This window comes from Cnephaeus nilssonii (genome assembly GCF_951640355.1).
Source record: "Cnephaeus nilssonii genome assembly, chromosome: 8".
NCBI lineage: Eukaryota > Metazoa > Chordata > Mammalia > Chiroptera > Vespertilionidae > Cnephaeus > Cnephaeus nilssonii.
In genome coordinates, this window is record NC_137079.1 from 76,359,190 (window position 1) to 76,375,252 (window position 16,063).

Consider the following 16,063-nt stretch of genomic DNA (forward strand, 5'->3'; position numbering starts at 1 on the left):
TAAATTTAAATGTTTTTTTTAAATTATTGTGATGATGGGTGATGGAGAAAAACCTGTTACTTTTACCTCACTGTTCTAAAGTAATTTTTCTACACATGTCACATTTATATTCCATGTGATATAGAGTTAGAATATAGACAAGAAAGAGAAGGTGACCATATAGGACATAAGTGTTTATAGTGGAGTTATGCAATTAAGCAATACTCAATCAGCCCAAACTCTCAAGCACACATATAAAAGCCCATCTGTGGAGCATTCTATCAAGTCAAAGGCATTGGACTATGAAGAGAAAACTGAAATTAATTGTGGTTTAAATCATATGGCAGCCAGTGATTGTCAGGAACAAATAGTCAAAGGTGAGCTGTCTTGAGGTTTTTGTTTTTTGTTTTGTTTTGTTTTTTTTGGTTAGCTAACAATGTCGTCAAGGACCCAGGCTTTCCCTGACCTTCCACTGTGAATCCCCAGCGTGTCCTTTTTTCATCTTCATGACTGCAAACTGACTGGTTTGGCCAAATCCTCACTTCTAAGCACACTACATTCAAAGGCAGGAAATAACAGCAAAGGTTCTAAGATGAAATCATTCACCTCACATGCCTCTTTCCTATTGTTGGACACAAAAATCTTCAATGAAACATGCCTAAGCCAGCATCACATAATAGATAATTAGCCAGAATGGAACTGATTTCCAGCTGCAAAGGAAGGTCAGGGGGAAAATGTATCTGAAAGAAAAATACTGGGAGGTAGGCATGGAAGAATATGTTTGCAAAGGCCAATAATCTTCCCTTGCAACACTTGGTAATCAAGAGTCTGACATAGTGCTAAACATGACATATTACAAGTCCCATTTTACTGAGACTTAGGCTCATTTCTTTGTTAATATTTCTAGGTGAGTGTGAAGTAATATGAATTCAAGTATTACCTAAGCCTTATAATAATTATCTTTGAAAATGTATTTCTACACTAATGTTAATACATAGACACCAAGTTTAAAATCATGTCTCATAATCAGGATTTCCAACATGGATTCTATTAAATTCTATTCCCATAATTATTTACAGTATGATAATTTTCTGAGTGCAATAAATTTGATAAATCCTTTAGACTCGACTTGTCCTTGGAGATTCATTGAACATATATTAAAGGCTCTGAGAAGTTCTAAACTACAAATAAAGTTTAAATATATTTACCTTAGTGTAAACTCTTTCTCCACAATTAAATCTGTTCATAATGTATAGAAATTGAATTCTAGATAATGAATTCTGAAAAACATTGTCTCTGCTATGAATAAACTGTTCAAAGAATACAAAGTCCAGCTGAATTTACCTAATTTTATCATTTTTAATATTTAAAATAGCTTAATGCTTAGAATAGTCTTTATTTGTATCAGTAACAATTATTCCACACATTCTTATTTATAAACTCACTCTTTTGCATTCTCTTATTTGATCACAATAACCTTGAGAGTTAGTTTTTATTATAATTGCCAATTTATAGATGAAGAAAATCACCGAGGCCAAATGATTCATTTGCTTCCAGCCGGCTGCATGATGGAGCTGCAAATAAGACTTAGGTTTAAATGTTTTTCTCTATAATTTACTGCTAGCTCTTGAGCACATTATTTAACATATTTGAACCACGATTTTCTGAGCTATAAATGAAAGATGATTATGAGGATTCAAATAGCTAACAGTAATAATTTAATGAAGGCATGGAAGAGGTTATCATTATTATTACTATTACTATACCATTACTATTGCCATATTCATGAGTGTACTACAACTATACCTTAGAGTAAAAATCATTTGGTTCAATTGAAAGATTTGATTTCTATTTTTTGTATTTCACCAAATACCTGGCTCCTTCATAAACTAAATGAAGAATACTAAACACCATAGACGTTCCCACAGACTTCCTCATGCCTTTTGTTTTGGCACAGTGTCTTTTCCCTCCACCTAGAATTCCATTCCATTACTCATTCACCTAAAGAGCTGGTGTGCATCCTTCAACATATGTATCTCAAACAGCATTTCCATTGTGAAATTTTAATTTTAGTTTTCAGTGATGAGTTAGTTTCTCTTCTTCCTGAGTTCTCACGCATATTTTATCATGAATTTTGTATTGTACTTTGCTATTGACTTCACTGTTTCCTCACTCTATTGCAAACTTCTTGAAAGCATGGTCCATGGTTTATTCATGCTTGTATTTCTATTGTCTGGCAGCATACTAGGAATATGATAGCTTTGTTACATAACATGTACTATGTCATCTTTCATAAAATACACATAAAAAACATTCACAAAGTCTTTCCATGATTTTTCCAAACACATGGTTTCAGGATATTTTATTTAAAAGGAACATAGAAAGTGACTGCAAATATTCATCACTAACTGAAAAACAGTAAATTATGTTCTTAAACTATTTCAAGTTATTTATAAAATAAATTGAAAATTAGTCAAATGCCTTGATAAGGCGTGTACTGCTAGAATATCTGTACAGATATTTCTATCATTAGCAATTATTGTAGCAAAAATTGATTTTTTGGTTTTGCTTTATTTGTAAATATATGTGAATATTTTTATTATCTTTAGTTTCCCAAGAAAATAAACTCATTGCTACTGCATTCCTTCCTTCCACAAATTGTAATGGACTTTTCTACAGTAAAGTATAAATTGATTTTAAAATAGTGAACCAAAACAATTACTTTTAGTTTTTATGGCTAAAATTTATGTGTCCTTTTGTTTCGGAGATGCTTATTAAAGTGCCATCTCTTTTTGTGCTTTAAGGCTGTCTGAAATCTCAAAGAAGTTACCAGGTATCACTGTGTACACACACACACACACACACACACACACACACACACACACACACTTGAGGCCCAGTGCATGAAATTTGTGCATGGCGGGGGGTGTCCCTCAGCCCAGCCTGCACCCTCTCCAATCTAGGATCCCTCTCACAATCCAGGACTGCTGGCTCCCAACTGCTCGCCTACCTGCCTTTCTAATTGCACCTAACCACTTCTGCCTGCCAGACTGATCACCCCCTAACCACTCCCCTGCCAGCCCGATTGATGCCTAACTGCTCCCCTGCCAGCCTGTTTGCCCCTAACTGCCCTCACCTGCCAGCATGGTCACCCCTAAGTGCCCTCCCTTGCAGGCCTGGTCACCCCTAACTGCCCTCTCCTGCAGGCCTGGTTCCACGCCCCCCCCCCCAACAGCTCTCCCCTGCATGTCTTGGCCCCTCTAGCTGCCCTTCCCTGCAGGCTTGATTGCCCCCAACTGCCCTCCCTTGCAGGGTCCCTCCCAACTGCCCTCCCCGCTGGCCATCTTGTGGTGGCCATCTTGTATCCAAATGGGGGCAGCCAACTTGTGTGTTGGAGTGATGGTCAATTTGCATATTACTCTTTTATTAGATAGGATAGAGGCCTGGTGCATGGGTGGGGGCCAGCTGGTTTGCCCTGAAGGGTGTCCCGGATCAGAGTGGGGGTTTTTTTGGGGCATAGGTCGGCCTGGGCAAGGGGCCTATGGTGGTTTGCAGGCTGGCCACGTACCTCGGAAACCCAAGTGGAGGCCCTGGTATCTGGGATTTATTTATCTTCTATAATTGAAACTTTGTAGCTTTAAGTGGAGGCCATGGCAGGCCAGGGCTGGGGAAGCTTGGCTTCCTCCATTGCCAAGGGCAACTTAAGCCTCCTGCTCTCTCCACCTCCGTGGCTGCCACCATTTTTGTTAGGATTTATTTATCTTCTATAATTGAAACTTTGTAGCCTTGAGTGGAGGCCTGGGCCTCCCAGAGTATGTGGAAAGCTTGGCTTGCTCCATTGCCGGAGAAACCCAAGCCTCCTGCTCGCTCTGTGGCCACAGCCATTTTGGTTGGGTTAATTTGCATACTCGCTCCTGATTGGCTGATGGGCATGGCTTATGGGTGTAGTGGAGTGATGGTTAATTTGCATATTACTCTTTTATTAGCATATATATGTGTGTGTGTATATATATATGTGTGTGTGTATATATATATATATATATATATATATATATATATATATATATATATAAATGTTGGAGGGATATGATTTCCTGAGATATCGTTACAGATTTGATGAATAGTATTCAAAATATAGAACACTTTTTGAACACATCATTATTTTAGATCACAGATGTCTTCAAAGTGGCATTTGAGAATGTGTGAAAGTTTCCAATTGAACTTGGTGCATAGATGTTTGAAGCCTTTCACTTGGACCTGGGAATAAATGATTTTAAGATGAGCTGTGTATTCAAAAATGACCCACACAGTATCTATATTATAAAGAGTCTATTGTTTTTTAATGTCTAGGAACTCATCTCTAACTTGTTTCTGTGAGATCCAGCATCTTGTTGTTACTCTATTGCCATTAATGTAAGATATAACCTAAAAATATTTTAGAGCTGGAATAGCGTTTGCATGTATTGAAATACTATCTTGTCTGGAGTGTTAGAAAAAAAAAATTGTACATGTACCCAATTCTTAATCCCCCAAAGAAAATTAGAAGGCAATCTCCCATTCCTGGCAGAAAAGAATAGACCAAAAGAAAGAGGTCTGTCTCAATTTCTTCAATGTGTTTAGAGGCAATAAAACCACGGTGAAATCTGAGAGACAATCAGTGAATAAACCCTTGACAGCATGGCTATAAAGTATATATTTTCACTCTCATAAGATTCTGCTGAATATAAAATATTAGAATTAAGATTGTGAGAGATGTCTCTAGAAATATCCATGGGTAAATAATCAGTCTAGGAGTTTTCCCTCAAGTCTTTTGAAACAACTGAGTGCCCTATAAACATGACAGAGCCTGATGGGGTAGAATTTGATGGGATGGAATTTAAGTTTGAGATTAATTTTCCAACCAACTCAATAGGATGGGAGCACCAAAGATAAATTAAACCAAGTTACAAGTAACAAAATTTAATATTTTTATATGCATATTTTGTGATATTCTTTGAATTAGCACAAGATTAAGATGGATCCTCTCTTTCATATGAACCTATCAAAAGCAGATTCCTTTTTAGGAATATTAAAGGAGTCTTCTGAGTCTTGAGAGAATCACATTCACTTGCATGCATTTTGGAACTCAAGAGAGTAAACTGAATTTATTTATGTGGATAGTATAGTATGCATGAGTCATTTGTCCTTTAATTACATTTTAAAGGGACACTTGTGGTACTATAGTGAAAAAATGAGTAATGAATGACAATTTTCAGTGTGTTGTAAAGTCTTTCTGAATGCCACCAAAATCCAACTGATAGCTAGTGAGTGTCCCAAGCATCGGGTTGAAATGGTTAAGTACCAGCACTTTAGATGAGTTATCTCAGAAATCATTTTCTAGTAGTATAAACTGTGTGGTTTTTTTTGATGTCATTCATGTAATTTTCAGCAAATATGTCCCAGAGAAATTGAGACATAACATTCCCATGCCACTTTCCAATCTTAAAGTCACTGTAGGTTTACTGGATAGCTTAGTAACAATTATTTTGCAAAATAATAGAGTTGATAATATAAGAGAGAGTGGCTTAAAATGAAATTATCACAGAGCAATAAAAGCTATATGGCAACTGTGATGAACAGTAGAACTTGTGGCTGAGATCTAATTAGTAAATAGCCTTGGCAGATTGTTGTCAGGTTATAAGTGATAAAAACAAATGAACAGTAGTTTATGATGATTTTATTTGATATTCAAAAATGTTCCTGCAGTCTAGTTTGCTTCACTTCATAGAGATTGTCACTAAGTGGCATGTTCAGGTGCAGATTCAATGTCATCAGTAGAGCACTATTCAGATATTTTTTATATCAGGATATCCTAAAGCAAAAAAAAAAAAAAAAAATTGTCAAAAAACTTTCAAGAAAAATATGTTTGTAGAACCAGGTAAAAAGGTCATTATCTTGGCCTACTGTACATCTTGTTAAGGGCCTAGAAAGTATTCCCATCAATAAAATGTCTGTACTTCTCAAATCTATAATAATATATAAAGGCTAGGGATTGATTGATTCAGAGCCGTGAGTTGTTTAAAGAATGGAAAACAGCTTTCTCAGACACAGACTCTGGTTTGTCTTTGATTAAACAAGAAGGCTTATTATTAACAAAGAATGATAAGAATGACCTAGAGATTGGGATTCTTAGCCTTGTGACTATAATGAGGAAAATTCTTTTTTTTTTTAATTTCTTTATTGATTACAGTGTTACATATGTATCCTTATTCCCCTTTTACCCCCCTACCCCCTCCTCATGCCCTCACACCCCTATTGTCTGTGTCCACTGGTTAGGCCCATATGCATGCATACAAGTCGTTCGGTTGATCTCTAATGAGGAAAATTCTTATCCAATTAAAACATGTACAGAAAATTTAACTGTATGCCCCAAGTGAATAACTTTCTAGGGTGGGTAGCAGACAGGAGATCTACAGGGCCCTAGGCTTAATGACTTTAGTAATCACTTTTGAAGTTTAATGTACCTGTCCTCATGATGTATATCTTACATGAACCAACAACAGCTAAGTAATAAGAGAACATTACACAGGTGTTGCATCTGTTCATGCCCATTCTGCTGGAACTTCTACATCCTTCACAAATCCTGCTGCTTAAACAATATGTTCTCCTTTGATTGTAGCCAACTCCATTTGGCAAGCAGTGTCCTGGCCATCTGCAATTGATGCATAACTAGTTTTGTTAATCACTCCCAACAGCATTCACTAGGTTTTATTTATTTATTTATTTATTTATTTATTTATTTATTTATTTATTTTCCCATTTTCAATTAATTGGTCCCAGGTCATTTCATCTTGCAGGAAGCCGCATTTACAAGTAGCTAACACAACTAAGATGACTGACACAAGCTGTTGAATACTTGGTCAGTGAGCACATCACCAGAACGAGAATGATCTATTAAAGAGCTTTGTGCTAAGCTAAAATGAAATTTAAAGCATTTCCTATGTCTTATATTACTCACAAACTGTAGAAGAAAACAAAAGCTTAATCCAAAGCACACTAAGAGGTTCCTATATTCTTGAGCCTAGATGATCTTCTTCTTTGTCAATAGTCTAACATTAATCATAATGAAGTAGGCATTCATAGACATGTGAGAGAGGAGAAAGGAATACTTTGTGTAGACCCTGCAGCATCACATGGAAAGTTTTGCATTTTCACTTTTGCTCTTTTAAATTCTTCGGTGACATGATCATTGAGCGGCCATTTCTGTTTATTTTCTCATAGGCCTTGAAGACCTTATAATGTATCAGTGATAAAATGACTAAATATAGGGTGTCCCCCAAAAATGTATACACACACTTGAATAATTATAAAGGCAGTGTTTATTAAAATACATTTCATTGTCAAAATTGAGGTATCAACTGTTAAAATGTGTATACTAGTACAATATTGGGAGACACCTGTATACTGCGAAAGCAAAAAATGGCCAGAAATATATGAGAATATAAGAAATAATGCAAGATAAAACTTCATGGTGTGTTTTTTTAAATACATTTTTTTAGTGACTTCAGAGAAGAAGAGAGAGGGACAGAGAGATAGAAAGCCATCAATGATGAGAGAGAATCATTGATCGGCTGCCTCCTGCATGCCCTCTACTGGGGATTGAGTTTGCATCCCGGGCATGTGCCTTGGCTGGAATCAAACCCAGGACCCTTCAGTCCACAGGCAGATGCTCTAGCCACCGAGCCAAACAACATATGGCAAAACTTCATGTTTTTAAAATGACAAGGAAATGTTCAGTTTTATAGAAGAATCACGAATATCATGGTTGGCTGCAAAGATGCTTTATATATGTATAGAAATTACATAATGTTAAATGCAATATTTTGGTTTTACTCTTTTTCAAATTTATCTTTATTGTTGAAAGTATTACAGATGTCCCCCGCTATCTTCCTTTGATTCCCTCCATCCTGCTCCCATACAATATACTATGTAATGGTATCCTGATAATAATTGAAATGGACAAGATTCAACATTCTATAAATTGAGATTGGAGTTTAAACGGAAGGGCTGGCATGTCCAGGATGACATGACAGAGAAGCGGAAGACTGGAATCAGTCACTGGCTTATGCCTGACCTCTGCCCCTTCCTTTTACACACAGACCCCATAATTTTTGCTGTAAGTATGTGCCAAAGGTTTCTGTCATAAGTGATAACTATCTATGAATTCAGAATATTTCTGTTTAGAACAAAATCTAAATTTTATCATCTAATGTTGTGTCCATAATATTAATTTCACAAGAACCCTATAAGTTACAGTTGTTTTAAATTGCCATTTATCACATGAGGAATATTAGACTAGAAAAGTTAAAAGTATCCTATCTAATAAAGAGAGAATATGCTAATTGACTGTCACACCCTCACAAAGATGGTGGTGCCCACAGCCAATAAGAAGGGGATATGCTAATTGACTGCCACACCCGCAAAGATGGCAGCACCCACAGCCACAAGATGGCAGCGCCCAGTCCCCTCAGCCCTGCCAGAGTCCCCCAGTTCCCTCAACCCCCCAGCTGCCCAGGGCTATCCTGAGGCTCAGGCAAGCCTCAGATGGCAGCTCCCCAGCCTCCCAGGTCAGGCCCGAGGCACAGGCAAGCCTTGGATGGCGGCTGCCCAGCTGCCCAGGGCCGGCTGAGGCTTGCGATGCCAGCAGTGGCAATAGCAGAGGTGTGATGGGGCATTGCCTTCCCCTGATCGCCGGGTCGCCTTCCGCCCCTGAGGGCTCCCAGACTGTGAGAGGGGACAGGCCGAGCTGAGGGATGGCAGCACCCAGTCCCCTCAGCCCTGCTGGAGTCCCACAGTTCCCTCAGCCCCCCAGAATTTTCATGCACCGGGCCTCTAGTAAGTTATATAACTAGTAAGGAGCTAAGCTGGAAAAAGTTCCAGCAAAAAGTTCATCATTTTTGTTTCTTTGTTTTCAAAATCTGCCAATAGTCCTTTTGCTTTTCTTTTTAATACCCATGTGAATAATTTATGAGTTGATTTTAATAAAGTTAAAATAGTGACTACAGTTTATATATTTTTGGCAATAATGTGACACATTACAATTTGACATCCAATTACATATATAAGAATTAAACAATCCTTAGATGAAACCATATCTCACCTTTGTGATTTGCTTAGAAGAAAAGGGTAAATGAGAAAACCACAGGCAAAATTTTTCTTCACTTAAGTGAAAATTGAGACATATCTCAATTATTTCATCTTGTCCCTATTGGTTTCCTTTGATCAAAATCTGAGCTGTATGACAGGTACAATGTGGAACATTATGTTTAACATTAATGAATTTGCAAAGGATTGTGAATTAAATGAATTTATTAATGTGTAGGTCTTATGATCAGTTATAGGAGTTCAAAGAAAGCAATGAAAAGAGTGTGTCATTTTTAAATAAATAATTTAGTATCTTTTTGGAATAAAAGAAAATGTGGCAGTTTAAGAGATCAGAAGATATTTTGATTGATCAGCTTTTTACTGTGGGCTAAACATTAAGCCATTCTTATATAGCAAATTAACTTCCTTAATCAAAAATAAAAACAAAAAGTACTCTCAATGGAAGAATAATTAATTATATATTAATGAACATTTTCTGATTTGATAGAAGTTCCTGTATTCATTCATCAAATATTGATCATGTGCCAGACACTATTCTCACTGCTTGGAATACACAGTGAATGAAACATTCCAGCATGTTTCCTTGGAGGAGCTTACATTCTAAGTCCTATGACTGCCATTCAAAAGAGAGATGAAATCTGTACTTTATCTGGCTGAGACATTGCCATTTATTTCATATATATATATATATATATATATATATATATATATATATATATATATTAGAGTCCCGAATTCATGCATTGGTAGGGTCCGGCCAGCCTGGCCAGGGGGAGGGGACATGGGTGGTTGGCCAGCCTGCCTGCTGGTCAAACTCCTGGTAGAGGGGACAATTTACATATTAGCCTTTTATTATATAGGATATTCACTGAGTGGCCAGATTATTATACGTTCAGAGATCATAATAATCTGGCCACTCAGTATATTGATTTCAGAAAGGAAAGGAGAGGGGGAGATAGTAACATCATTGATGAGAGAGAATCATTGATCAGCTGCCTCCTGCATGCCCCCTACTGGGGATCGAGCCTGCAATCCAGGCATGTGCCTTGACTGGAATCCAGCAGTGACCTCCTGGTTCATGGTGGATGCTCAACCCCTGAGCCATGCCGGCCATTTCTTTTTCATGCAACTCATACCTCCCCACTAGTACATTCTGTGAGCATTCTGCAGTAGAGTTCTAAACTGCAGTCACAAAATTGTTTGCAAATACATTCTATATCCTTTCTTGTTTCCTCCTGGCAACCTTTGCAAAACAGCTCATATTTGCAGAACTGTGTTCATTTATGTGTCCTAACCTCTATTTCAAAAATAACTTGGTTCTCCTGGGTGAAAAGGAAGTTTCGGCAGGAGTGACCTGCCTCTGCATCTTCATCAAGGGGGACTCTGAGCAACTTGAGATCTTTACTGCCAGCCGATGCCTGTACTAATGCAGCATTTCACAGGATTTCTGCAGTAACTATCTTTGGGTCTTCTCATAAGAGCCCTATAATAGCCATAAATATTCCTCAGGAGAGCAAGATAGAATCTGAAAGGCCTATAATAGCTATCATAAATGAATAATAAAATGCGGAAAGGACGAGCCACCATGAAAATGGCAAATGAATATGATGACGTGTGTACTGCACTTGAAGTAATTATTGGAGTGTTATATTTACAGAAATTCTCCACAGTTTTTGTGTGATGTCTGCGAAACTTAGCAGGGACTGCATCCGCTGTAAAATTGGCAGGCATGAAAGAGGTGGTTCAGCACAATAAAACGTTGAAAGCTTCTCTTCATGTGTCTTTTAGAATTAAATCAAGTACAACCACCTCACTACACTGTCTTCTGAAATTGATCAGTCTTAACAACAAATTCTATGCACCCTGAGCATCAAAATGAACTTTGCTTATGTGCATCAATACATATATATATATATATATATATATATATATATATATATATATATATATTCCAAACAACAGAACTTTTGCACTATCATTAGAACTCATCAAGCAACCTTCAAGGAACCTTGACAACTAAGATGAAAATGTGATTTGTGTGAGTCTGAGCGATGGGAGTGTATGTGTGGTAAAGAATGAAATGTAAAAATAAGTAATTGCTGCATGACTTAGTTTAAAATGGAAGAAGAGAGATGCATGAAACCTTGTATTGCACTTAATAAGAAAAGTAATTCGCCAAATCCCAGTGGAAATGGAGAAGTAAGACATATGCTTCATGCAGAGGAAGTGTGCATAATGTTTCTTAACTAAAAGCTTGTTTATTCTGCCAGGAAATGAAAATATAAAAGAACATCTATGAGAAAAAAATTCTGGTAGACCTCTAGAGAAATCACTAAATTTTTTTTTAAATTATTTTTCAAAGGCTTGAGTGAAAGTAATCTATCAATTCTTACTTATCTACTGTATTGTATGCAAGGCTGAAGTCTTAGGGGACTTTTTCCCAGTTGGAAAGGTTTGCATTTGGAGAAGTCACTTTTTCAAATAAGAGAATAATCCTGAAGAAACCTGGGTGGAAACCCGTGATCTCCAATCATCTCTCTTTGCTTCCCAGAATTCTTTAAATTTAATTCCAAAACAGAGCTTGAAAAAATACTTTTGTTGTTCTTTTAATTTACTGTTTAATCCTCACTTGAGGATATGTTTTGTTTGTTGTTTAGATTGATTTTAAGAGAGAAAAGAAGGAAGAGGGAGAGAGAAAGAGAAATATCAATGTGAGAGAGAAACATTGATAATTCCCTCCCATACATGCCTCAACCTGAGATCAAAACCACAACCTGGGTATGTCCTCCAACCAGGAATCAAACCCATGACCCTTTGGTGCACAGGATGATGCTCCAACTAACTGAGCCACACACCGGCCAGGGCTAGAAAATACCGTCAGAAGATATGTGGTCTGTGGAGGAATTATTTAAGGCAGTTATTTTGGTTACAGGGTCTTGAGATCCCAGAAACCGTCTTTGCCTACATTCTAACTAGTTGCTTACCAAGACTCTGGAGTCTGGCCTTCTTTTTCCATGTCTCTTGTCAGCTCATTATGTGGGCTTTGTCATATGGAGACTTTCAAAAATTGTTTTTGTTGTTGTTTCCAATCTACTTTGACCATAGAATCTAGATTAATATTCTGCACCTACAAATTTCATCAAGTAAAGTTGTTCCCCTCAAATCCTTCCACCATCTCAGCAAAACCTATCTTTTTAGCTTTATAAGTATTTTATACTAGTCAAAAATCATTGAATCCTTGATCTAATCACAAACATGTTTATGCCTATTCTTTATTCCACTTTAATCCAATAGTGTAAATTCAAATCAAATTCTCTACCATCCCTGAGCCCTTGGTTGACTATCACTACTGAAATAAACTTTTATTATAATTGAATCATTCAACAGACTTTATTTTTTACTGTCTCCATTGCTTATATTCCTTTGCATTTTCTCTCCTAAAGCATATGGTTAATTTCTGGAATTTATTGTTCTGGTAAAACAGTATTTTTCACATAATTGATCAGATTTAATAGGGTTTTAATAAAAGTGTTCAACTTCTAATTTCTTCTAGGTAGGAAAATAAAATTGAAGATATTATGGTGTAAATTTGATTCCTGCTTTTGGTTCAAGGCAAGTAACTCTGAAGTCTGATTATAATAGAAACACATTCAATTGGCTAATTTTTAAATTTGAAAACTTGATACAGACTTCCCTACTTATGTATTTATGCTGATGTACCTTTCATTGTGTAAAGAATATGCATTTCTGGGATCCTCATTCTAATGAAACACACAACTGAGCCTCTTAATAATTCTGTCTTCTTACTTGCACACTAAACATAAAATTTCCTGCCCATTCTAGTACACAAGACTATTGGGAGAAACAAATGTAACAGCAGGTATCAAATTAATTTGAAAAGTATGTAAATTTGAGATATTTTTATATGCTGGTGCATGCTTTTAGAGGTTTTAGTCTTTTCTGATGCTGATTAATTAATGTGCCAGTCATAGGTTGTTTTTTTTTTTTAATTTAAATTCTTTATTGTTTAAAGTATTACTTAAGTCTCCTTTTTCCCCCATTGACCTCTCCACGGCCACCCCCATCCCCCAGCACAAGCCCTCACCCCACCACTGTCTGTGTCCATTGGTTATGCTCATATGCATGCATACAAGTCCTTTGGTTGATCTCTTACACCCTCAACCCCCACCTTCCCTCATAGGTTGCACAGTCTGTTCAATGCTTCTATGTCTCTGAATCTGTTTTTGTTAATCAGTTTATATTGTTCTTTATATTCCACAAATGAGTGAGATCATGTGATATTTATTTTTCTCTGACTGGCTTATTTCACTTACCATAATGCTCTCCAGTTCCATCTATGCTGTTGCAAATGGGAAGAATTCCTTCTTTTTTAAAGCAGCCTAGAATTCCACTGTATAAATGTACTACCGTCTTCTAACCCACTCATGTGCCGATGGGCACTTAGGCTGTTTCCAAATCTTAGCTATTGTAAATTGTGCTGCTATGAACAGGAGTGCATATATCCTTGCTCAGTGGTGTTTCTGTTTTCTTTGGATACATTCCTAGAAGTGGGAATACTGGGTCAAAAGGAAGTTCCATTTTTAATTTTTTGAGGAAACTCCATACTGTTCTCCAATGAGGCTGCACCAGTCTGCATTCCCACCAGCAGTGCAAGAGGGTTCCTTTTTCTCCACATCCTCTCCAGGACATGTCCTTTGTTGATTTGTTGATAATAGCCATTCTGAGAGCTGTGAGATGGTAATTCCTTGTTTTGATTTGCATCTCTCAAATGATTAGTGACTTTGAGCATGTTTTACATGTCTCTTGGCCTTCCGTGTGTCCTCTTTCAAAAAGTGTCTATTTAGGTTCTTTGTCCATTTTTTGATTGGATTGTTCACCTTCCTTTTGTTAAGTTGCATGAGTTCTCTGTAAATTTTGGAGATTAAACCCATATTGAAGATAACATTGGCAAATATGTTTTCCCATGCAGTAGGCTTTCTTGTTGTTTTGTTGATGGTCTATTTTGCTGTGCAGAAGCTTTTTATTTTGATGTAGTCCCATTTGTTGATTTTCTCCTTAGTTTCCATTGTCCTAGCAGTTGTATTTATAAAGATATTGCTATGATATATGTCTGCTATTTTGCTGCCTATGGCTTCTTCTAAGCTTTTCATGGTTTTCCGTCTTACCTTTAAGTCTTTATCCATTTTTAGTTTGTTTACGTACGGTGTAAGTTGGTGGTCTAGTTTCATGTTTTTGCAAGTATCTGTCCAATTTCCCCAATACCATTTATTGAAGAGACTGTCTTGACTCCACTGTATGCTCTTGTCTCCTTTGTCAAATATTAATTGAGCATAATGGCTTGGGTCAATTTCTGGGATCTCTGTTCTGTTCCATTGGTCTATATGTCTGTTCTTGTGCCAGTACCAGGCAGTTTTGAGAACAGTGGCTTTGTAATATAGCTTGATATCTGGTATTTTGATCTTTCCAACTTTGTTCTTCTTTCTCAAGATTGCTGCAGCTATTCGGGGTCTTTTTATTTTCCATATGAATTTTTGGAGAGTTTGTTCTAGGTCTCTGAAGTATGCCGTTGGTATTTTAATGAGGATTGCATTGAATCTATAGATTGCTTTTGGTAGTATGGACATTTTAATGATGTTGATTCTACCAATCCATGAACACGGAATATTCTTCCATTTGTTTACTAGTATGTCTTCCTCCAGCTCTTTTTTCAGTGTTCTGTAATTTTCTGAGTATAGGTCCTTTACTGCCTTGGTTAAATTTATTCCTAGGTATCTTAATTTTTTTGTTGCAATTGTAAATGTGGTGTTTTTTTTTTATTTTCTCTTTCTGTAAGTTCATTATTGGAGTATTAAAAAGTCATAGGTTTCTGGGTGTTAATTTTGTATCCTGCTACATAGCCAAATTAATTTATTAAGTCTAGTAGTTTTTTTGATGGAGACTTTTGGGTTTTCTATGTACAATATGATGTCATCTGTGAAGAATAACAGTGTTACTTCTTCTTTTCCAATTTGGATGCATTTAATTTCTTCTTGTCTGATCGCTATGGCGATATATCACTCGATATATTACTTTCAGTACTATATCACACAGACGTGGTGAAAGTGGGCATCCCTGTCTTGTTCCTGTTCTTAGAGGAAATTCTTTTAGGTTTTACTCATTGAGTATGATGTTGATTGTAGATTTCTCACATAGATTTTTATTATGTTGAGGTATGATCCCTCTATTCCCACTTTACTGAGAGTTTTTATCAGAAAAGGGTGTTGGATTTTGTAAAATGCCTTTTCTGCATTGATTGATATGATTATGTGATTTTTGTCTTTCAATTTGTTTATGTGATGTATCACATTTATTGATTTCCTGATATTGTGTCAGCCTTGCATCCCTGGAATAAATCCCACTTGGTCATGGTGTATGATCTTTCTAATGGAATGCTGGATCTGATTTGCTAGAATTTTGTTGAGGATTTTATCATCTATGTTCATTAGGGATATTGGCCTGTAATTCTTTCTTCTTTGCAGTGTCTATCTGGTTTTGGATTAGGGTAATGCTGACTTCATAGAAAGAGCTTGGAAGTGTGCCTTCCTTTTGAATTTTTTGGAATAGTCTGAAGAAGATAGGTTTTAGTTATTCTTTGAATATTGGGTACAACTCCCCTGTAAAGCCATCCAGATCAGGGCTTTTGTTTGCTGGAAGCTTTTTGGTTACTGTTTCAATTTCATCAGTAGTTATTGGTCTATTCAGGTTTTTTGAGTCTTCTTGATTGAGATTTTGAAGCTTGTATTTTTCTAGGAATAGTCCATTTCTTTGAGTTTTTTCCCAGTTTGTTGTAGTAGAGCTGTTCATAGTATTTTTTTTACAATCCTTTGTATGTCTGTGGGGTCGGTTGTTACTTCACCTCTTTCATTTCTGATTTTGTTTA